The sequence below is a fragment of the Schistocerca serialis genome, chromosome 5, assembly GCF_023864345.2.
Source record: "Schistocerca serialis cubense isolate TAMUIC-IGC-003099 chromosome 5, iqSchSeri2.2, whole genome shotgun sequence".
NCBI lineage: Eukaryota > Metazoa > Arthropoda > Insecta > Orthoptera > Acrididae > Schistocerca > Schistocerca serialis.
Genome location: NC_064642.1, coordinates 798,101,295 through 798,125,728, shown reverse-complemented (window position 1 = coordinate 798,125,728; position 24,434 = coordinate 798,101,295). Strand labels below are relative to the sequence as shown.

At 43.9% G+C, this 24,434-nt stretch overlaps 1 protein-coding gene across 1 annotated transcript in view; it reads right to left on the bottom strand.

Moving 5' to 3' along the window:
- Positions 1–19,470, bottom strand: part of LOC126482232 (discoidin domain-containing receptor 2-like) — a 342,209-nt gene extending 322,739 nt beyond the window's left edge. Inside the window, exon 1 of the mRNA XM_050106211.1 lies at positions 19,155–19,470. The gene's annotated coding sequence lies outside the window, so the exon portion shown is untranslated. The remainder of the gene's footprint in view (positions 1–19,154) is intronic.
- Positions 19,471–24,434: the final 4,964 nt, after the last annotated feature.

Genomic DNA, 24,434 nt, shown 5'->3' with positions numbered 1-24,434 from the left:
TCAACGTCAGAACTGCCTCTCTGATGCTCTTACCTGCGCAAAACCCAAATTGACCGTCATCTAAGAGCCCCTAAATTTTCTTTCTAAGGGCATTGGTCCACAATCTTGCACATTCGTTCTTTTGTCCTTCTTATACGCAGGGAGTATCCTGAGCTTTTTCCAGTCCTGTCAGATTTTTCTCTGTGCCTACGATTCATGGCAAATGTGAACTATGAAAAAAGCTATTACCGCAGGCTACTTTACATAAAACCGAATGAAAATCCCCTCATGGGCTGGCACTTTATTCGTTTTCAGCTATTTCGGTGACGCCATAAAGACTACAATGATACAGTGCTGAAGAATAGGTCACACGAGAACTCTGTATGGGGTCTTGTTAACAGATGCAGCACTCCAACGAATACCAACCTGCCATTCGTGCTCCTCAGTACAGATAGTTGTTTCGTCCCTATTACGCCTACATTCATAGTATAGTCCTTGGATACTTTATGATGGATGTCTAGTCAGTTGAACGAGTAGGAAGGACAGAATTAATTGTGACCTCACTGAAGGAACCGACTGATATCCGCTCAACACTCTCATCGCTCTACCTCCGGCAGACGGCATATTATACCCGGTAAACGCCTGTGATAGTAACTGTCAGAGAGCTCTAGTATATAAGCGGCTACTACTCAAAGTTGACGGCTAATTCTGTGACAGCAAATAGCGGTAGGCTGTTGCCGCGTATGAGAAAAGGGTACCACTATTCTGATGCATAATCACTGTTGCGTCTGTCTGTAGTGGCTTACGTAAGAATGACAGCAACATTTCGTGTTTTACCAAGAGAAAAACACCAGAAACATTATCTTTCAGTAGCTAGAGTCTAGGCTCAGGCAGTTCGATATGAGACCGTTTTATTAAGTGCTCATGTGCCAGGAAGTGTCACTGGAGTTTAACATCCCGTCGACGATGAGTTATTAGTGACGAAGAAATCTCAACACCTTAGGACTATTGCCAGAATAAGCAAGTGTCTTGTTGATACTGGTATTGTTACCCGTGAATGAAAACAATCCGGACAAAAGAAAATTCCACTGTGGGTGCTTATCGCCTACGTCATAGAGTGATAACTGAAATAATTAAACAAATTATTCAGTGGCTGAAGACAGTACTCTAAATTTTGTTGCACTCTAAATTTTATTGTAGTGTGAAGTGGTTTGGCTGACGTGCTGAAAATAATCTGCCGTTTTCTGTGTGTACATGGGGCTTACATAATTACGGAAATACCATGAACACATTACCATGCCTAATACCGTGTTTGAGAACCATTGGCATTCAAAACAGCTTGTAGTTTGGGAAGAGATAAATACTGGTCCTCTGTGGTTTTCAGGCAACCTTCTACCATTATACCAGCTCTGTGGCAAGTTCAATTAACGATGATGTAGGTGGATAGCGATCACGCACCACTCTCTGCAAAGTAGACTACAAAGGATCAATAATTATCAGCCAAAATGATCACATACTCGTTGGACGAAATGCACCATTGCAAACTAACCATGGGGTCCATGGAATACCACGATACGGTTGAACAAATCATCACCGAATCCTCGCCATATTTCACTCTTGGGACTTAAACTCGGCCAAAAGGTGCAAACAGCGTGAAGCAAGACTCGTTCAACAAAATCTAATACTTCCATTGCTCAACAGTCCCGGCTTAACACGTTCTCCTGTTACAGGCATTTGCATCGCTAATAGATTTTGGGATTCCGGATCGGCCTTTCTTTTCCTTTTTTTTTTTTTTTAATGTATGGCCTTTCGGAACATGCCCATACAATCATCTCAACACTGGACATGTTGTAGTACACATTACAGTTTCTTTTGACTGTTCCAAACAGACATCAATTTAAGTCGTACTCCGATACGAAGTTACACAGGCTTAACAAAAGACCGATTCCGACATAAAACAAATGTTACAACCATAGCATGCTGAAACCATTAAACAAGACGAAAACTTAACACTGGATATACAGAGGTAGTACACTGTAAAAATCCTACTGGCAATACGATAGCCGGCCGATGAGGCCGAGCGGTTGTAGGCAATTCAGTCTGAAACTGCGCGACCGCTACGGTCGCCTCTGGCATGAATGTGTGTGATGTCCTTAGGTTAGTTAGGTTTAAGTAGTTCTAAGTTCTAGAGGACTGATGAACTCAGATGCTAAGTCCTATAGTGCTCAGAGCCATTTGAACCAACACAATAAATTGTAACTCGCCGTTGGTACACATTAGGGATATTACAAATTAGACCCATATGAATAACTACATATCTAACGCAACAAAAAATTTTCTTTAGTATGCCCTAGACGAATTGTTTCAGCAGCTTCGGATAGAGGATTGAATATCTATGCAGGTCTAGACAGAAGAACAGTGCCCTAGCACCGGATTTTGGTATTACAGCCATGCGTATTGGTACACCAGGAATCAGACCCATAGGAGGTACATACTGACGCACATTTAGAGTTGAGCGTTCCATATGCTGCTGAGTGACACGTGGGAATATAACGAGTTGAACACTGAATAAATTCTCAGATACCAAGATCGTTAAAATCATTTATTCATATAGATGACGGGTTTCGGCAATTATCGGTTGCCATCTTCGGATCTGTGTTTACATCATTACCAACATGGACATACCAATGTGGGCATACATTGTATAGCAGCACTTAACTGCAGTGATGGGGGAGACTATGTAATGGTGTAAACATAGATCCGAAGATTGCAACCGAGAATTGCCGAAACCCGTCATCTATATGAATAATTTTTTTGCTGACACAGACCTACATAGGGAGGAACGATAAAATAAGAAAAATCTGCGCTTGTACCGAAAGAGATAGGTGTTCAGTCTTTCCGGCCGCTATACGAGATTGGAATCATAGAGAACTGTGAAGGTGGTTCGATGAAACATCTGCCAGGCATTGAATGTGATTTGCAGAGTATCCATGTGGATGTAGATGTAGACGTGCAGTTGCGGAAGCCGGTCATCTACATGAATAAATAGTTTTGGAGATCTTGGCAGTTGAGAATTTATTCATAATAATACAGATCGCCCCCATGCTGACGATGTGAAGTATTCAAATACAGAAATAAGTAAACTGGCAGAACACCGCGCTGCGATCGGCAACGCCTATATAAGACAAGTGTCTGGCGCACTTGTTAGCTGTGCTACTGCTGCTGCAATGGCAGGTTATCAAGATTTAAGTGAATTTGAACGTGGTGTTATAGTCGGTGCACGACCGATGGGGCACTGCATCTCTGAGATACCGATGAAGTGGGGATTTTCGCGGAGGACTACTTCACGAGTATACCGTCAATATCAGGATTCTAGTAAAACATCAAATTTCCAACATCGATGCGGCCGGAAAGAGATCATAAGAACTGGACCACCGACAACTGAAGAGAACCGTTCAACGTGACAGAAGTATACAACCCTTCCGCAAATTGCTGCAGATTTCAATACTGGTCCATCAACAAGTGTCAGCGTGCGAACCATTCAACGAAACATCATCGATATGGCCTTTCGGAGCCGAAGGACCGATCGTGTACCCTTGTTGATTGCACGACACAAAGCTTTACGCCTCGCCTGGGTCCGTCAGCACAGACAATGGACTGTTGATAACAGGAAACATGTTGCCTGGTCGGACGAGTCTCGTTTCAGATTGTATCGAGTAGATGGACGTGTTAGGGTATAGAGACAAACTCATGAATCAATCGATCCTCTATGTTGGCAGGTGACTGTTCAAGCTGGGGGAGGCTCTGTAATGGTGTGGGGTGTGTGTAGTTGGAGTGATGTGGGACCCCTGATACAACTAGATACGACTCTGACAGGTGACACGTACGTAAGCATCCTGTCTGATCAGATTCATCCATTCATGCCCGTTGTGCATTCCGGCTGACTTGGGCAATTCCAGCAGGACAATGCGACAACCCACGCGTCCAGAATTGCTAAAGAGTGGCTCCAGGAACATTCTTCTTTGTTTAAAGACTTTCGCTGTCCAGCAAACTACTCAGACATGAACATTATTGAGCATATCTGGGATGCCTTGCGTCATGCTGTTCAGTCCTTCGTACTCTAACGGGTTTGTGGACAGGCCTGCAGGATTCATGGTCACAGTTCCGTCCAGCACTGCTTCACACATTAGTAGAGTCCATGCCACGTCGTGCTGCGGCACTTCTGTGTGTTCGCGGGGGCCCTACACGACATTAGGCAGGTGTAACAATGCTCCATTAAATTTCGGGAATGCAGCCGCATAAGTTCTGCTTCTTCTTCTAATATTTCGGCTGTATATCTTTCAGCTATCTTCAGAGAGAGCCGTGTTAGGCAGACGTGATAACCGCTACACCACGGAAACTGCTTGCGTGCACCGTCCTTCACAGACAACTTGTAGTGATGTTGCCATCGTAACTAAAAAATTCAATAAATGTGGTACTTGCAAAACGAAGGGGCATGCGGCAGATCCACACACGAAGTGGCTCATTGGAGGACAATACGACATAGGCAGGAAAATACTGTTCCCGCCCGGCATCGAACTGGGGACCTTCTGCGTGTGAAGCAGACGTGATAAACGCCACACTACGGAAACGATGGACCCTACGAGTCCATCCTTGTTCACTCAGACTTGCCTCAGCCTTTCTCTCGTCGGCGAATGCACACACGACAGTTCTTTTGTCAGCCTGGAACCCATCACAGCCGAGGGCTCAAGAAGTCTTCGGGGTACTCGAGAGGGTGTCTGCCGTAGCACCCCTAACGAGATAGCGGCGTTTCGCGCAGTCGTTATTGCAAGTCATATCAGCAAAAGCAATCACTTTCTCAGCAGCAGGCAGTGCGAGCCCAGCGGCACTCTCTCTGAAGATGGCTGAAAGATATACAGCCGAAATATTAGAAGAAGAAGCAGAATTTATGCGGCTGCATTCCCGAAATTTAATGGAGCAGTCTTTGCGCCGCGAAAACCTGAAGATTCACAGGTGTAACAATCTTTTTGGCTCTTCAGTGTATATACTCTCAAAACTACCGCGAAAGTAGAAGTACTTAATGTGAGCGCGACAACACGTGACGCGATCTATATTTTAGTAAACAGACTTTGCACTAATGCTCTGCAGCTGTCAGTGCGAATTACGTGACTAAGTGCCTGAGTGCAAGTCTTGGACGCTACTTTGACATCATGCGTGGCCTTAAACTATCCAGTTATCCAACCGGAGAAAGAAGACCCATAGTTTAATGTGGAACAGGGTCTAGGTTTGGTTCCTAGTGACTTCACACATCGTTGAGAGTTGAAGGTTATCGTACACACAAAGTGAAAGTTTTCGCGGTGCAATCGGGACTCGATCCTTCGACCTCTCGGTTTACAGACACGCCATTGGACGTTGCTCCGCCTGGTCCGCCCTCATGTATAGCAGAATAAATATCGGAGTTACTGCTGCCTGAATCCTTGGCTAACTACGTTATTTTTCCTGTGGAGGTGTTTTCGATGGAGTAAGGAATGCCGTTCCTCAGACACCCCATTGGTGTCGACGCCTTCCTACAAGGAAGAAGCAACCACATCACTGAAGCACGATTGTTGGTGCTACCTGATAACGTTTTTGTATTAATTCCAACAGGCTGAGATATTCAAGTACTTAGATGCTGGGTTAAGCTTTTGATCTTGTGGTGTCACCGCCAGACACCACACTCGCTAGGTGGTAGCCTTTAAATCGGCCGCGGTCCGTTAGTATACGTCGGACCCGCGTGTCGCCACTATCAGTGATTGCAGACCGAGCGCCGCCACACGGCAGGTCTAGAGAGACTTCCTAGCACTCGCTCCAGTTGTGCAACCGACTTTGCTAGCGATGGTTCACTGACAAAATACGCTCTCATTTGCCGAGACGATAGTTAGCATAGCCTTCAGCTACGTCATTTGCTACGACCTAGCAAGGCGCCATTACCAGTTACTATTGATACTGCAATCATGTACCGTCAAGAGCGACGCTCATCATTAATGGATTAAAGTTAAGTATTCCACCAGCTACGTCCGTTTTTCTAAAGTCTAATTTCCTTGTCCTGTTTCAGACCTCACGCCAGCCTGCGTGAGCTAAAACGCGTGCCTTTCGGCTTCCTCTCATACCCAGTGTTGGCTCTCCTGCCAACCCACAACAGATCTATGTCCCTTCGCTACTCCTGAAATGGGGTGAAGACTTCGTTATAGCTTACGAAGAAATGAGATTAACTTTCCAGAACTTCAACGGATTGTGTGAAACTATGCCTTAGACAGGGATGCTAACTCCCGTGCTACTAAACAACCCAAGGACGTTTAGCGCCTTCACAAAAATATTCCATCTACCAGTACCTCTGTTCCATTCCCGAAATAGAAATGCTTCGTTAGAATACCAGGTAGAGCACGGTTTCAAACTGGTAGGAATTTTCATTGTCTGTTAATTTTCGCGGTCTGTTAAAACATAAGTCAGTCGGGATCTCTTCGTTTAAATACCACAACACACAGTGAAGGGCTTCTTCGCTCAGGAAGGTAGCACCCAATTCTTTCTCAATCGAGTTGTTTCACATACTACGTTTAGCAAACAATTAACAATCCTTTTGTCTTATATCTTCAGCCCAATCCAGTTTAAATCTTGAATTCCAATCTGTATGCAAAGTCGTGTGGTTACCTAATCCCATAAAAATGTTTGTATATTCGCTATCTGACAAAAAAAAAAATTAAGCACCCAGACGACATGGACGAATGTCAATGTAACTTCGAAGTCGTATACACCATTGATGGGTAAATGACCAGATTTGCAGTACTGTATGACGGTAGAATGGCCATTAGAGTGCGTTTTGTCCGTGTTAAGTTTTATTACTAAACCTGGTAGGCTATATAAGAGGCATGGCCAGCTCTAGATTCTCAGTGACTGCCGTGGAGGGCATGGGTATGCCACGTACTCCTATAAGACAGCATTATCAGCAACTGACCGAGTTCGAAAGGGGCTTCATTGTGGATCTCCATGTGGCCGGCTGATCGAATAGTGCTATACTCAGATCTGTGGGGCAATCAGATATGACAGTAGCTCGGTGTGGGACTGCATCGGATCGTGAGCGGGCATACTCGGCGCCACAAGGGAGCACCAGCGTATTGTGCACATAGCACATCTTACCCACTTCACACCTTCGCCTGCCATACGAGAACACGTAATGGAATCCCCGTAGCGTCACTGGTCGGAGGATAGCAGCTGTCAGACTAGGGGTTCACCGCTCAATGAGAAGGCTGCCGTGAACACTGCGTTTGGTCTGACGCTTTGGCCGGGAAGCATGGACTCCTGGTCAATGGCTTCGCATTCCTTTCAGCGATGAATCGCGGTTTGTACTACCGCAGATGACCATAGTCGCCGAGTGTCAGGGCGACCCGAGGAGAGGTCTCATTCTTTCCATGTTTCGGAGGTGCAAAGCGGTGCTCCTTGTATAATTGTGATTGTATCCATCGGGGATGGCTTCTGGTCAGGAGGACTCTTAGAGCACACTGGTACATCACGAGCATCCTACGGCCTCATGAATTACCCTCATGCGGCACTGTCGTGGTACCGTTAATCAACAGGGCAATGGTTGCTCACGCAAGGCATGTGTCTCTGGACCTGCCTGTCTGATTTTGAGGTTCTTCTATGAACAGCAAAATCCACAGCTCTGCTCCGATACCACATGTGTGAGACAAGGTGGGTTGTCAACTCTATCCCAGTGCGAGCTTCCAGAATATCACGCATCAGTTCAGGGCCAGCTCGATTTGACAACGGCTTTTTGACACCCTTCCGAACCGATTCCCGGGCAGAGTGGGTGCAAGACAATACTGAAAAGCGGTCTCAGACAGTCAGGTTCTTTGTAAATTTGACTCCTGTTTGTATTCACTGAAATAATATCAGATAGCCTCTCAAATCGTAAAGTTTCATTCCCTCGTCCCGTTCTGGGAGCTTCATTTTTTTTGTCAGAAAATGTGTGATTCGTGTTTTTTTTATGACAGAAAAGGAAAGAAAGTGGTTTTACAAAAAAATTCTGTAACATGACGCACTTCGATGAGCAGCTGCTGTGTTGGTGAAAGAACGATCTGTTATCTAGGACAATGGAATAGTTTGGTTTCTAACGTTACTACAATGTCTTATGATTTAATCCTGGCCGTCGGGGAGACAAACAGGAGTAGGATACGCCAGTCGCAATGTATCAACGCTTTTGTTTGTGGGTGCTCAACTCAGTGGAATGCTCCACCTTCGAGATAATACAGGCGGGACCATTGCGTGTCCAAGGATATATTGTGGGTACCACGATCCAAGGAAAGCCGCCGCCTCCCAGGGTCAAGCGGAATAGGTTGTTGCTGCCACTAGCCGACAGAGAATGGTGCGGATTGTAACAGTGGAGAGACGGGTCCCTCGCCATTTCGATGGTGGACAGATACAATCAGTAAGCAAGTAGCAGGCTACAATACATTTCCATGGCGCACTGCAATTGACATTTTGAAGTATGGAAAAAAATGTCGCTTGTAGGGAATTAGTCGCTATGTAAGTCGTGGTCTTGGGGGTTGTGTCTTTGATTTAATAATCAGAACGTGAGGCATCCTGGCTTCGAACCAGCCACTGCTCAAATTTTAAATAAAAATCATCGGCAAAGATGACCAAAGACATCCAACTTAAAATGAAGACCGCAAGAGGAAAAGAGGGCATTCATAACCAAAAGAAATCTACTAATCACAAACATAAGGCTTAATTTAAGGAAAAGAAAATCTGAGAACGTGTGGAGCACGGCATTGTATGCTAGTGAATCATGGACTGTGAGAAACCACAACATATGAGGAGATTCTCTACAGAATCGCCGAAGAAAGTATCATACGGAAAACACTGGCAAGAGGAAGGGAGAGCATGATAGGACATATGCTTAGAGACGCGAAGGAAGCTGTAGAGGGTAAAAACTGAAGAGGAAAACAGCGATTGGATTACATCCAGGAAATAATTAAGGGAGTATGGTGCAAGTGCTACTCGACATAAAGAGGTTGACGCAGGAGAGAAATTCGTAGCCGGCCACATGAAACCAGTCCGAGAACTGATGATTCAAAAAAAAAAAAAAAAAAAAAAAATGCGAGTCAATACATTTCGACGGCAAGCAGCAAGCACCCGCAAATGAACATACACTATGTGATCAAAAGCAGCTCGACACCGGGCTGAAAGTGACTCACAAGTCCGTGGCATCCTCCATCGGTAATGCTGGAATTCAACATGGTGTTGGACCACCCTTAGCCTCGATGACAGCTTCCACTCCCGCAGGTATACGTTCAACCAGGTGCTGAAAGGTTTCTTGAGGAATGGCTGCCTATTCTTCACAGAGTGCTGTACTGAGGAGAGGTATCGATGTCGGTCGGTGAGGCCCGGCAGGAAGTCGGCGTTCCAAAACACTCCAAAGGATTCAGGACAGGACTCTGTGCAGGTCAGTCCAATACAGGGATGATACTGTCGTGTAACCACTCCGTCGCCCGTGCATTATTAACAGATGCTCGATCGTGTTGAAAGATGCAGCCACCATCCCCGAATTGTTCTTCAACAGTGGGATGCAAGAAGGTGCTTGAAACATCAGTGTATGCCTATGCAGTGATAGCGCCATGCAAAACATGGGGTGCAACTCCCGTCCATGAAAAACACGACCACACCATAACACCACCGCCTCCGAATTTTATTGTTGGCACTACACTTGCTGACAGATGACATTCACTGGGCATTCGCCATACCCACACCCTGCCAAGGGATCGCCACATTGTGTACCGTGATTCTCACTCCACACAACGTTTTTCCACTGTTCAACCGTCCAATGTTTACGTTCGTTACTCCAAGCGAAGCGTCGTTCGGCATTTAACATCGTGACTTATGAGCAGTCGCTCGACCATGAAATCCAAGTTTTCTCGCCACCCGCCTAACTGTCGTAGCACTGGAAGTGGATCCTGACGCAGTTTGGAATTTCTGTGTGATGAATAGATGTCTGCCTATTATACATTACGACCCTCTTCAAATGTCGGCAGCCTCTGTTTGTCAACAGACGAGGTCGGCCTGTACGCTTTTGGGCTGTACGTGTCCCTTCACGTTTCCACTTCACTATCATATGGGAAACAGTGGACGTAGGGAAGTTTAGGAGCGTGGAAATCTCGCGTATAGACGTATGGCACAGGTGACACCCAAACACCTGACCAGGATCGAAGTCTCTGCGTTCTGCATAGCGCCCCATTCTACTCTCTCACGATGTCTGATGACTACTGAGGTCGTTGATATGGAGTTCCTGGCAGTAGGTGGCAGCAAAATGCACCTAATATGAAATACGTATATTTTTGGGGGTGTCCAGGTACTTTTGATCACGTAGTGTATGTTTATGTTCCCCACTTACCAACATAGCGTATTTCAGACAGGTGAAGAAGTATTCTCATTTGGTGGACGTTTCCGTGTGTGACATGGGGACGCTGACATCGTTTCCCCGCAGTCGAATGAATCACCAGTATACCGTCCGTCATACCAAGACGAGCAAAAAAATTATGACCACTGCCCAGTGCCACGAGGACTGAACACCACCAGATGGCATAGCGCGAACCTGACTCGGTTATGGGAGTGTACAAGCGGAACCGGTACGAATAGAAAATCACCCTAGTGACGAGACGGGTCACAATGCCATAAACAATTTGACAATGGGGAGATTTTTATGGCTGGTTCAAATGGCTCTGAGCACTATGGGACTCAACTGCTGAGGTCATTAGTCCCCTAGAACTTAGAACTAGTTAAACCTAACTAACCTAAGGACATCACAAACATCCATGCCCGAGGCAGGATTCGAACCTGCGACCGTAGCGGTCTTGCGGTTCCAGTCTGCAGCGCCTTTAACCGCACGGACACTTCGGCCGGCGGGAGATTTTTATCTCCCAGCATTTATGAAAGAGCATCTCTGAAGCGGCGAAGTTGGTCCACTTCTCTCGTGAGCCCATTCTGTGAAGCAAGACAGACGGCGATCTCTGGCAGCTCCGGCGGCAGAGTGGAATGATGGTGGAGGCACAAGCGTTTCGGAGCACACGTTGATGAACAAGGAGCAGAAGACCCCTACATGTCTCCATGTTGGTTCACCGACAATGTCAGTTACGGTTGCAGTGGATGAGGGATCGTCCAGATTAGACCGTGGTTCATCTTCAACATGGCGCCTCCTCTGATGTATCACAGTTCTTATTACACCATGTAAAGGGACGTGTCCGAATTACGCTGCCAGAAAGGAGAATGGCTGCGCAAAACATGTACAACGGCAAGAATGCGGAGACGCGGGACTGTGGGGACAGTATTGTGCTACTGGGGACATTTACCTAGAATTCTACGACACCTGTGGCAATTAGCGATGGTACCATGAGAGTTATGGACTCCACGTCCCTTCCTGCTTGAAGTGTTCCCCGACAGTGATGGCATCTTCCAGCAGGATAATTGTCCATGTCGCTAGGTCACAATCGAGCTGCAGTGGTTTGAGAAGCGTGATTGTGAACTCCCGTTGATGTCCTGGCTACCAAATTCGCCTCATGTGAACCCGATGGAACCTACCTGGGACATGGCGCCAGTTCCGGAATTCCGTGACTTGTGCATAGGCATCTGGTGTCACATGCTCCCCGGAAGCCTACGAAGGAATTTTTGAATCCGTAGCGCTTGTGTTCCAAAGAAGCAGCAACACGCTATTAATGGCCGTAATTTATCAGCTCATCAGCGTATTGTTCAGCAACCAGCAAGCTTCCCACAATAAAACAGGCCACCTCACCGTTACGAAATTGTGTGAGAAATGCCTGAAGAGTACTTCAGTATTATTAAGGTGCCTGTGAGGCCTCCCTGTTCATTTGACCTCAATCTTATTCATTTCGGAAGCCATAGAGCAGTATGTATCCGCTTTGGACACATGCGAGCAGTTTGCATTCCTTGTGGAATGAAACTGAACGGTCATGAACCATCATGGCTTCGAATGCTGTCTGTGTATCTTGGAGGGAAGAAAGGTGAGAAGTACGTCGACGACGTAGTCATTAGTGATGAAGAGTAAGCTGGGATTGGACGATGATGACGCTGAAGTTTGTTTTGTGGAGCACTCAACTGCGCGGTCTTCAGCCCTGTACGAATTCCCAATCTGTACACAGTCTAGTCTAGCCACTTTCACGAATGATGATGGAATGATGAGGACAACACAAACACCCAGTCTCCGGGCAAAGAAGGTCCCCAACGCGGCCGGGAATCGAATCCGGGACCCCGTGATCCCGAGGTAGCAAAGCTAGAGCTGGAATTGGAATCGAATAGGAGGACTGGTGGAGGGAGAGGGGTAGGGAATCAGTGGTGTCCTTTCAGTGGGACCACTCAGGCACTGTCCTTAATCGGTTCAGGAAAAATAGCGTAAAAGCTAAATTTGGATGGGCAGACGGGGATTCGAACTACCGTCCTCCCTAATACATCTACATCTACATCCATATTCCAAAAGCCAACTGACGGTGTGTGGCGAAGGGTACTTTGAGTACCTCTATCGGTTCTCCCTTCTATTCCAGTCTCGTATTGTTCGTGGAAATAAACATTGTCGGTATGCCTCTGTGTGGGCTCTAATCTCTCTGATTTTATCCTCATGGTCTCTTCGCGAAATATACGTAGGAGGGAGCTATTTACTGCTTGACTCCTCGGTGAAGGTATGTTCTCGAAACTTCAACAAAACCCGTACCGAGCTACTGAACGTCTCTCCTGCAGAGTCTTCCACTGGAGTTCAGTGTCTTTCCTCTGCACCCCATCGCTCGGTACGTTTGTTGTTGACTCAGTGAAAGACGAAAGGATATTATGCACGATACTAGATACGCTCTACTAGTTCATCTTCTCAATAGGGTTTAGGTAAAGCCCTAGGGAACAGTACTGATATCAAGTTTACAAAAAACTTCGAATTATTCAAAATGGTTCAAATGGCTCTGAGGTCATCAGTCTCGTAGAACTTAGAACTACTTAAACCTAACTAACGTAAGGACATCACATACATCCATGCCCGAGGCAGGATTCGAACCTGCGACCTTAGCAGTCGCGCGGTTCCGGACTGAAGCACCTAGAACCGCTAGACTAACACGGCCGGCTTTCGATCTATTTCTTGAGTAAGGTTCCAGCTGATTCTAAAGGAGATGACCCTGGAATTTACTCTTCTGAACTTTGCCTTTGTGACTGATATTCACTTCGACGTTTTCCTCCAAAAGATAGTTTCGTCCGTGGTATCTTCTTGTGGCGATGACACTGCAGAATATATTTATGCAGCGTACCCTAAAACGCTGCAGCACTTCTTATTGGGCCTGAAGCCCACTGCACTGAACTGATACTGTTGGCGCCTCGCCAGCAGCTCACCGTCTCCCTTACTCAACTCGATCAACAAAATGAAGCAAAATCCGACGTTTCCGTTTAACAACATTCTAGGAGTAACCCTGCTTCAGTACGGACACGTTTTGATTGGCGAATGTTTCATAGCACACTTGTGGTATCTATACAAGGTTTTTGTACGAAGCCTTATCGACAACATTCTCAACAGAAACAAGTTCCCAGCAGTGAGTCACCACGAAAAAGTCTTGTGTTTTACGCTTTCTCCCTCCATAATTAGAATATGATTATAGAACTAAACTTTGAATGCGTACAGCAGTACGGACGTCATTTACAAGTAAGAGGGTTCGCAGTAGGCAAGAACTTGTATCTTTTATTCCTCTGTATGGGCTCAAAAATCATTCTCGTTCTATCAACTTCGGTCACTCTAACTTCACTATATCACTATCTTGTTCACATATCTAAAAAGGATCATCACAGACAGTAATAAATAGTCCGAGGACAATTTTTGTGATCGCAGACTGGAATTAAATAAAGTTCTACATTCTCTGTGTACCGCTTGTATTCGTAATTGTCTCGCAGCTTGTGAGCTGCAGCAAGCTGATGAACTGCGTGGTAATTCTAAATTGGCACTGCAGGTGTTTCTCTTCTGCTAGTTAATATGCACACACCTTTTTATTGCACAGCAGGAAATGTAAATAGTCGTACCAGGTACTATCGGTTCGCCGCCAGGCCGTTATCAAGCGTTTAATCACACCTGGAATCGTGCTTTGAATCGGAATGCTCGATACACAGTTTATGGATGCCCTGTGTCCCAGAAGCATGGTGGACGAAATAATGATGTTCGCTTACATCTTTCACTAGTGCCGAAGTGATACATAGAAATACGTGATTGCAACTTCTAGACAGAAACGCTGAATTACTATTTGTCTTTCCCTGTCGATAACGGTGACAATACCATCTCTGAAAAAATGTATATAAACCTCTTATCGTATACGCAGAGTGCAGCTTGCTTTTTTCTTTTCACTGTACAAACACACTTTAAGATTCTAACTGAATACCGTCTTTCGCAAACCTACAATAACAACGCATTTCCTAAGCGCAGAAAAGAACGAGGCACAAACATATCCACTAAGACGTCTCAGATTGCGTTAGTATTTAAATTTAACCACGTAAATCCAGAAAGTTTAGAAAAAAGAAAGAAATCGTAATAAGAAGTCGCTTTAAATGTTACTTCATACTGACAGCATTGAGGTAGTAATTCCTTTGTTTTCCTTATTGTCTTCCCATGCTATGTTTTTTTGTTTCTTTCAGAAGGTTCAATGCACTCAAAAGACCCATTAGGCAACTGTCGAATTACAGATAACGAAACTAGGGACATCAGTACCGTGGTAAAAGATGCTAACATGGACAGTGCGCCGAAAACTCTAGTAAACACTATACGATCAGAAATTCGACGTGTGAGAATGCGCAGACGATATTCTTCGACATAATAGAAGCTGCAGATGTACACATTACCTGAATATGATTCATCCGTGTATATGTGCGGTTTCTTAGCTAGCACCTGGACAAACACAGTTAATCGATATTTCTCTCTGTTGACGCTGTCAGTCCCTTGCACTATTTCACTGGTAACAACCCACGGACAACTGCGCGTTCAGCGCACTAGTTTAATGGCAGAAAGATATCCAGAGAAAGAGTTTGAAATCAACGAGATAGATTGGGCGAGAATGAAACGTCAAAGAGGTTTGTGCGCCATACGCGCACAAGCGCGCCACCAGCACAAAAGCAAATGTGAATGTGTGCTGCCTCGGCAACCATTCGCAACAGGCCGTCTTTCCGTAAGAGGTTTTTTGTTTCAAACGAGCGTTTCCGTCATATCCCTGAATAGTGAACATTCCTGTGTAACGCCCCGTATATATACACCCCTAAATATGTGGACGCACATGACATATTAATTCACTTCTAGTGAGTAAACGAAACTAAAAACGTAACAAATTTATCAGCAAGAAGACACTGCAGAAGTCGTATTGGAGGACTTACATTGATGCCTGATGTGAAACTGAAACCACGCTATTATCTGGCCTTGCTGTGCTTCGCGAGACATTACGGGTCCTGTAATTAATAAGACAGAGTAAATCCTTAAATGAACCAAGGATAGAATGTGAAACCTTTCAACCACACATCATGCCAAATAAATGAGTTCATCACCACACACGACCTACTGTAGTACGACTGAAAATATTGGCGGATTCATAATTTCGTGTATTTAACCAATCGTGGCTAGATAAAGTTCCAAGAGGTCACCAAAAGCATCATTTTAATAAATCAAATGTGAGTTTGTGTTTCTAAGGATCATTTGTCGTATAATCTAGTTGCCATGGTTTTGTTTTAGTTTTATGTGTATATCCCGAATATTCATATGCATGACTAGTGTAGAACTGCAAGTATCGGGGTAGTTATTTCCTACATTAAAATAGCGCGCAAAATAGACGAAACACCGTCCATATATATGAATTCGTCACAGGCTGGCGATAAGAACAAACGCGATATAGCAATACTTGGATTGGTCATATCAAGATATATTCAATCTTGTACAAGGCATATTACAGATCTTCCTACTATTTCTTTCTCAGAAACTTTGTGCAAGCGAATTAACCAGATCACCTTCTGTCCTGTAATGCTCATTTAATTTTCAAAGGGGACTCTTCGAATTATTTCCTGAAAATGACATTATAACTTCACTGTCTTGAATCATATCACGTCCGACAGCGCTCCCCAGTCTTCACCACTTTACTCGTGACAGGAAAATAATCTTCCAAGGAAATGTGCAGAATTACAGAAAAGTGGATTGTTTACCGTACTTATGCTTTTCGAAATGATTATTATGCTAGAGAAGGCAAATAACGAACACTGAGCGTAAAAATCAACCTTATCAACGATACAGCCACACTGTCTTGCTTCGTACGTTGTGATTTTCGTACATGCCAAAGTATCGTTAGTACATATTTTGCTGATATACATTCCTAGATTTTATCTCTCTTTGTTGCGAATTGAACGAGGAACCTTTTAACTCATGACTTTCCTTTGTCTCCAACGTATTTCTAAGACAATGAATATTTTGTTTACAGGTTTATTCATCGCAAATACCTGTTCGACGCTCAAAACCAAAGGAAACTGTATATTTCATCTCCAATCTATTGTCTTGTATCGAAAATTGCATTCCATAGACGTCAAGAAGATGTGCTACAATCCACATGAAATGGAATTACGGTTTGGAGAAGATACATTTGCTAAATATTTCATATGCTTTCATTACAAATTATATATGATATATAATGGTTCAAATGGCTTTAACCACAATGGGACTTAACATCTGAGGTCATCAGTCCCCTAGACTTAAAACTACTGAAGCCTAAGTAACCAAAGGACATCACACACATCCATGCCCCAGGCAGGATTCGAGCCTGCGACCGTAGCAGCAGCGCGGTTCCGGACTGAAGCGCGTAGAACCGCTCGGCAGGCTATGATACATAATCAGCATACCACGTTAATTAATTTGGCTTTTAATTATACACAGAAATATAACTTAGACACGGTTCTTAACTGTTCTAACAAGCACTACAGCAAGGTTTTCTACTTACGAAGCGCTTATAATTTTAACAAACAAAAGTCTTTAATAGTAACACGTTCCTCGGCGAATCGGGAGACACTTGTAGCTCTTATGGTCCTCAACAACCAAAAACTGATAGAATTTGAGCATTCGCATTAAGCGCAGTTGACTCAGATTAAATAACCCGGAAAACGGCTTCTAAACAGTACATTCTGACGGAATACGAAGAGGAAATGCGAACCATTAAATATGTAAATCCAGTTAACACTGCAAATTTTGCATCTCATTAATCAAAATGCTGATCAGTAATTGACATGAGTGCTTCCGTACAGTCTCTCACATGCTCCGTGACTGTAAATACAGAACTACCCCTCACGGATACCATCAAATGAAGCAACTAAATTTGGGAGTTGTAATGACTTCTGTATATGTAGGATGAACAAAGATTATTAGTCCAAATTTTAATTTCGGTTAGTCACGCTGGTTTGCAATTTAAATAGTCCACCAACTGTCACAGCAGCTCTGGAGGGCTGCGGTTTATTAATGAGAGGAGGGAGCGACAGGTAAATATTGATTCACACCGGGGAATCCCCAATTTCTGTTCTTCCGCTTGAACAAAATGTGAGATATTAAATGCAGTGCGTTTATTGTCGCCTATTTTGATTGTAACACTACCATTTATGTAGCCTACAACGTAAGTCACTAACGAAAACGTTATGTTCGGAATTTTCAGAGCGTAGTGGGGTATTTAAAATTTTAATTTTATGGGGTTCCACAGCCTCAGCGTGTTTTGAGAATGAAAACAGGGTCCAGGTAGCCTGTATTCTGTAAATTATCCGAGCAACTGACCAACTGCAGCTGTCGCTCACTTTCAAGTTCAAAATATGCCTACTTGGACCGTGGTTTCATTCTCAAAACAGTGCACTATGACTAAAAATCATTGCAAATATTATGAAAAAGTATTCACAATAGGAGCAATATCAAAAATTTATTGTTCAAGTACAGTGAAATAAAAAAAGGTGAAATTATTGTGCCGCATATTATTAATACTATAGTGGGGATGAGGTTACCCATTGATCACAATGTTCAAAATTAGTTTTCTCGGCATACTCGTAAAGAATTAACTTTTATTCCAAAGTGCCTAGAAGATCTTGTTATTCCTGTACTTCCTACATAAGTCGCATCCTTGGCTGAGATTGCAGTAGTTCTCAGCACAGAGTCATACAGTTCGATGCCTGCTAAATGAAGGATTCTTTAATGTATGTATTTTGTCTGACGTTCTGTTACTTCACTTGCGAAATTTCGAACGTCACCACGGTAGCTTACGGTGTAAAATCATACGATTTTATTGACTGTGATCGATTTTCTGCGAGGTATGTTACGCTTGCGCTGTACTAGAGGGGAAATCTATCACACGTGTCGGGATTACGTTTACCACTCTCCATTCCTTTCATTCAATAACAGCTGAAGCACACATTCTCTATCGTCGTCCAAGAGTCACAACCAAGCGATCCAAATGACGTGTAAACACGTTGACAACCGTAAGAAAACAGGCTACCCTGATTAATTAAATCTTTCATTGACGAAGTTGTTATTCTTCTTCTCAAATCACATAGAAACAAAAATGAACAATTATATGGTTGAATCAATCTGTGTGAATGTTTTATTAAGTGTTCAGCCACCAAGAGGCACTACTGCAATCCTGATGACAATCCAAGCAGAGGGATCGAAACGTCCAGCGTTCGAGAAGTATGAAGAGACATATGATGCGACCTAGATTATATGATGTAACCGTCAGTATTTGAAGCTCTTTTACCCTGACATAGCTTGTTTGATGAATAGCAAGCTATTGATAGATACTGCACGGCTATTTGAAGGCTGACAACTGTCTCTGATATTTGTTAACAGTATATCTGGATTCGAGAGCTTTTTCTCAGTACAACTAGACCTATCTGTGTTCCACTCTTCGATCGCTTCGCTAATGGGACTGTGACGCGGAAGTTGTGGATTCTTGTCGACCTCCAGATTCTCTCGTCGTATTTTATACATAAAATAATCGAAAATGACACCAAAAACCGGCTGTACACTCTTGATTTATTTTGGAGTCTATTCTTCCCTGTAACTAGAAACGTACTGTCCAGGTTACAAAGTAAGAGCTGGTTTAAAATTCTACAGAACTCACCTCTTTCTCTGCACCTCTGGCTTAAACAATCGAGAGACGATGCCGTCAGAGCATCGACCGGTACTTCACTCAACACTTGCAGTAAAGGATCGTTCAGATTTCCTTAGGGCAATGCAGTATACGCAAAAAAATGGCGAATACTAGGTGTGCAATGAAAATTTATTTGGTAAAAGCGGATAAATAGCCGCACTGCCAGAAACTGAAAGTCGAGTTCAGATACCGGCGAGTGGCGCGAGTCACATGTTGCCCGCTGCGAGTGCTCCCGACCGGCGGCGCAGGGCGCTAACAAGTGGGGCCCGCTCGGCACCGACACGTCTGCTGCGGCTGGAGGCGCGCGCGCGACTGAGCCGCGGGGGCAGCCGGGCGGGCCTTCCGCCGGCGCTCCAGCAAGTGCATGCGGCGAGCGGCGAGCGGCGCCACTGCGCATGCGCAGAGCTCAGGTGCGAGATCGTCTTTTGCGTCGGGGGGGCCGTGGTGTCCAATCACCTGAGTGCGTGGCACGACGAGCGCAGCGAGCGACGAAGGTCTGGCTTTCGCTACACTCCCATTTGTATCCGCCACTCTGCTAGTTTAGATTGGGGCAAAAAGAACAACCAAATAACGGGACAGTGGTTCTCATTGTACTATTTCATTGGTTCTGTGCGGAGTATACACACCGACATTAGCAGAAATGAATATGCTGCAATGGTACTTCTCTTCCTTTCAGCTGAACACAAGCACTATTTGCAGGTTTGGTACGGACTGAGATTTTAGTGCGCTACAGAAATTTCTGGTTGCCTACATTTATGTACAGAATGTAAAATACTGCTGCTCATTCGCAGTGTACGTATACAACAACAGGGTAGGGGGCGAGGGTATGTTGTAAGCGTGAAGACTGAATCCGAAAGTGGCTCCGGAGACCACGTGATAATGCGACATGGCGGAGGACGGAATGTCTACGAAGCACTGCGGTGTGCTCGCTGCCTGCCGCCGCCACATGTGGAAGCGAGTATATAGTTTCACCTTCGCTGGCTACAGTAACTTTAGAAGAGTGCGCACCGTTTTGGAACATCATGGCAGCTTAAATCTGTGTGCTACACGAGAATATTTTTAAAAGTACGAGCCTGTGAAGCGATTCAGGCCTTCTCTCTTTACAGAGATACGAACAAAAATATGGCACACTATTTGGTTCGAATTCTTTTCATATTTCCCAGGTTCTTGAGATGTATAAAACAACCCTTGGAGGAGTTTCAATGCCAGTCATTCGTAGTTTAAATATACTGGGTTACGGAATTTCACCCAGAATTGCCATAGAAGTGGTGATATATTTTCCTTTGCTTTCCCTGTTTTCTTCAGAGAAGCATCATTAGTAACATATCTGCTTCTCTCGTTCCAGTGTTAAGATAGGCTTCTTTCACCGACACGCAGTAGAATTTACAGCTTCACATCAGTAACATTCCACTTTCAGTGGCGACTCTCCTGAAACTATATATCACTAAAGAAAAAAAACTGACAACAAGAAAGAGTAAAACCTTCCATAAAAGCTCAATGTTCGTATAAAATAAACATGTAATTTCCCAATTCGTGTTGTTGCAAACCCACATCAATTGACATTTCTCCATTCATGGACGCGACTTAAAAATTAAATTATTCCATTGAAGAAAATCTGTAATTACTTCTACATTGCGGCAGATGAAAAGCTCCGCATGTCAACCATACGGCCTAATGATCTTGCCTCTCCATGCTACTATTCTGCAAAATCTCAATGTTTTGAACTATTTATGAGATATAATGGATCATTTGGGAATGGAGTGAGACAGGGTTGTAGTCTAACCCCGATGTTATTCAATCTGTATATTGAGCAAGCAGTAAAGGAAGCAAAAGAAAAATTCGGAGTAGGTATTACAATCCATGGAGAAGAAATAAAAACTTTCAGATTCGCCGATGACATAATAATGCTGCCAGAGACAGCAAAGGACCTGGAAGAGCAACTGAACAGAATGGACAGTGCCTTGAAAGGAGGATATAAGATGAACATCAACAAGAGCAAAACGTGGATAATGGAATGTCGCCGAATTAAATCGGGCGATGCTGCGAGAATTACAGTAGGAAATGAGACACTTAAAGCAGTAAAGGAGTTTTGCTATTTGGGGAGCGAAATAACTGATGATGGTCGAAGTAGAGAGGACATAAAATGTAGACTGGCAATGCCAAGGAAAGCGTTTCTGAAGAAGAGAAATTTGTTAACATTGAGTGTAGATTTAAGTGTCAGGAAGTCGTTTCTGAACGTATTTGTACGGAATATCGCCATGTATGGAATTGAAACATGGACGATAAATAGTTTGGACACGAAGAGAATAGAAGCATCTGAAATGTGGTACTACAGAAGAATGCTGAAGATTAGATGGGTAGATCACATAGCTAATGAGGAGGTATTGAATAGAATTGGGGAGAAGAGGAGTTTGTGGCACAACTTGATTAGAAGAGGGGATCGATTGGTAGGACATGTTCTGAGGCATCAAGGGATCACCAATTTAGTACTGTAGGGCAACATGGAGGGTAAAAATCGTAGAGGGAGACCAAGAGATGAATACACTAAACAGATTCAGAAGGATGTGGGTTGCAGTAGGTACTGGGAGATGAAGCTTGCGCAGGATAGAGTAGCATGGAGAGCTGCATCAAACCAGTCTCTGGACTGAAGACCACAACAACATAAATAGTTTACTCGCAGTATATCGTTTGCACTCGAGGCAGAAATGTGTGCGCCACACACAACCTGCTTTCACGAGACTGGAAATATAGCTCTCAAGTTTCAATAAAAAAACTGATCATAAACTCAGATTGATTCCTAGCTATCTTTGCAAACTTCTCAATAATTATGGTGTTGATTACTTAATTTCTAAATACCACAATAATTGTAAGCGCTAAGGAATATATCGACAGTTCCATCAGCAGAATGATTCCAGAGCTGCCGGAGTGCACAGAATCCCAGGCCATGGGCCACTGCCACACTGCTACGCCCTGGGCTACAACAAAGCAAGCCCGTGATGAAACCACATGGGCCAGGCTGCGCTGTGCATAACCAGTCGTCCACTGTGGGTTCTTGGTAGCACCTGCCGCATTGCGAGGTTCCGCATCTGCTTGGTGAGCAGGGTCAGTGCATTGTTGGAATTTATTCCTATTGGGCCAAACTTCTGATGTCTTCGGTCCCGAGGCTTACACACTAACTAACCCAACTAAGTTACGCTAAGGACGACACACACACACCCATACCCGAGGGAGGACTCAAACCTCCGATGGAGGGAGCCGCGCGAACCGTGGCAAGACGTAATTGACCACGCGGCGGTCAGTGCGTTGTTCAGCGTGGTATAATCTGTAACGTAATTTACTTCAGCCAACTAATTCGCTTGTTCTTGTCATAATAAATGAGTGTAGAACATATTCATCTCCTTTATCATGTCTCCTGGTCAAATCTGGGAGCTATTTTGCCTGAGCCTTGAAATTCTATGAACTCAAATTTCTTGGACAACAGAACATTTCATTCCGCTTTGAATGGCACTTTGACATCACTGTAAGTGTCATACTGGCATTGAACTGCGAAATTCGTAGTACAAATTTTTTGTATTTTTCAAACGATATAAAGAGCGTTATGATTGATGTCCCCACTAAAAAAAGATAATTCTTTCATCAAATTCCTCTGTCAGCGGAAGTAAAGAAGTTTCATTTGCGGGAAAACGATGATAGTGCAGCTCTTACAGACGAGTTGGAGATGTGTTCAAAAAAATGCAAAACCAAAGAAATTATGGATTCTTACAGAGAGACGAAAAGGGCAAAATTTTGTGACTGTTCAGAATATCACCACAAAGGTTTCTGAAAGAAAATATATGTCGTCCAGTTTCACTCTCAGTGTTTGACATTCTTACACCCGGACAACGATGATGCTCTCCTTTTTATTCCCAGTAACTCTGCTGTCAGAGATAAATGAGCGAAACAGTATCATGAAACTATTCGTCATCAGTAGTTTGTGCTTGTGTAACAACTTTGTTTATTCGACATATTTGCTGTGTTTGTTTGATTTACTTAAATTGCTTTTCAAATTATGTTTCATTTATTGAAGTGAAATAAAAGGACGTTCATTTCGAAATAATTATCGAGCTGAAGGGAGATACTGATAGCTTTGTTTCATCCTCAGGCAACCTGCTTTTGAGCTCCTATTTAGAAGAGTGCCTAAGCGGGAGCAGCTGATCGCAGGACGAGGGTGCTCGGGGCCCCCGAGTAAGACAGGCCACTGCGCGTACGTCACAGCACCTGACTCTGCAGGTATTACTAGTGCCAGCAGCCGCCTCCAGCACGGAGCGATTAACGATTTCAAACGGGTTTAATAGTTCTTCACAACGTCTTTAAATGCATGCAACCTCTTAATGGCGCACGTCTAAGTTAAGACTTTGAGCAGGCACCTTTTCCATTACATATTGATTTCCCGTATGCCCTGAACGGAGCCTAGCGTTCGCGAAGTGCGACGGACAAGCCTAATAGTGTTGTTCCAGGGCCCGTATATCCAACACCATCTAAACGACAAGGCCTCACAACTAAACTATGACGTCATGCAATACAGCCGAGGCACTTTTTCTCCAACCCTGTCTTTTGCCAAACCGTTCCGCTAACACAGTTTTAGAAACGGATAAATATAAGACAGCAAAAGACGTTAAGACTATTGAGCTTGACTATCAGTGAAATTACTGCAAGTAAATTTATTATTCTGGGGAAAAAAATTGGAAGGATTTACTGTTTTCAGCTGTGTCGGATGAAGAACCATGAAATTTTTTTGCGCTCAACACAATTTTGTATGCTGAAAAGTTCCAGGCCCTAAAGCCTGTCGACCTGTAACAAATGGCATTACAGAGACTTAAAGCATTTTCTTGTTTTTCTAAGAAATGTCAGGTGTAAAATAACATATGACATTGAAGCAGACGGCGGAAGAAAATGCTAATTAACACAACCTTATTTTGAGTTATTGTCTGTTATACGTTTCCTTAATTTTAAAGGCAAGGACATAAATAAAGTAGACAGTGCATTCTGACAGTACACGTGAAACTACTACCCCCCAGAACGTTGTGTATTGGGAAACAACAGATAAATTTAACAGCTTAATCCTTACTTGATGGCTAGCATTTTGTTCCAGCGACAATTAATGTACCAAAATTTTTATTTACTCTGACACAGTTTTATTCTCGTAACAATGACACAAACAAAACTGTAGATCATACAGCTTACACAGCTAAATGATATTAAACAAATAAT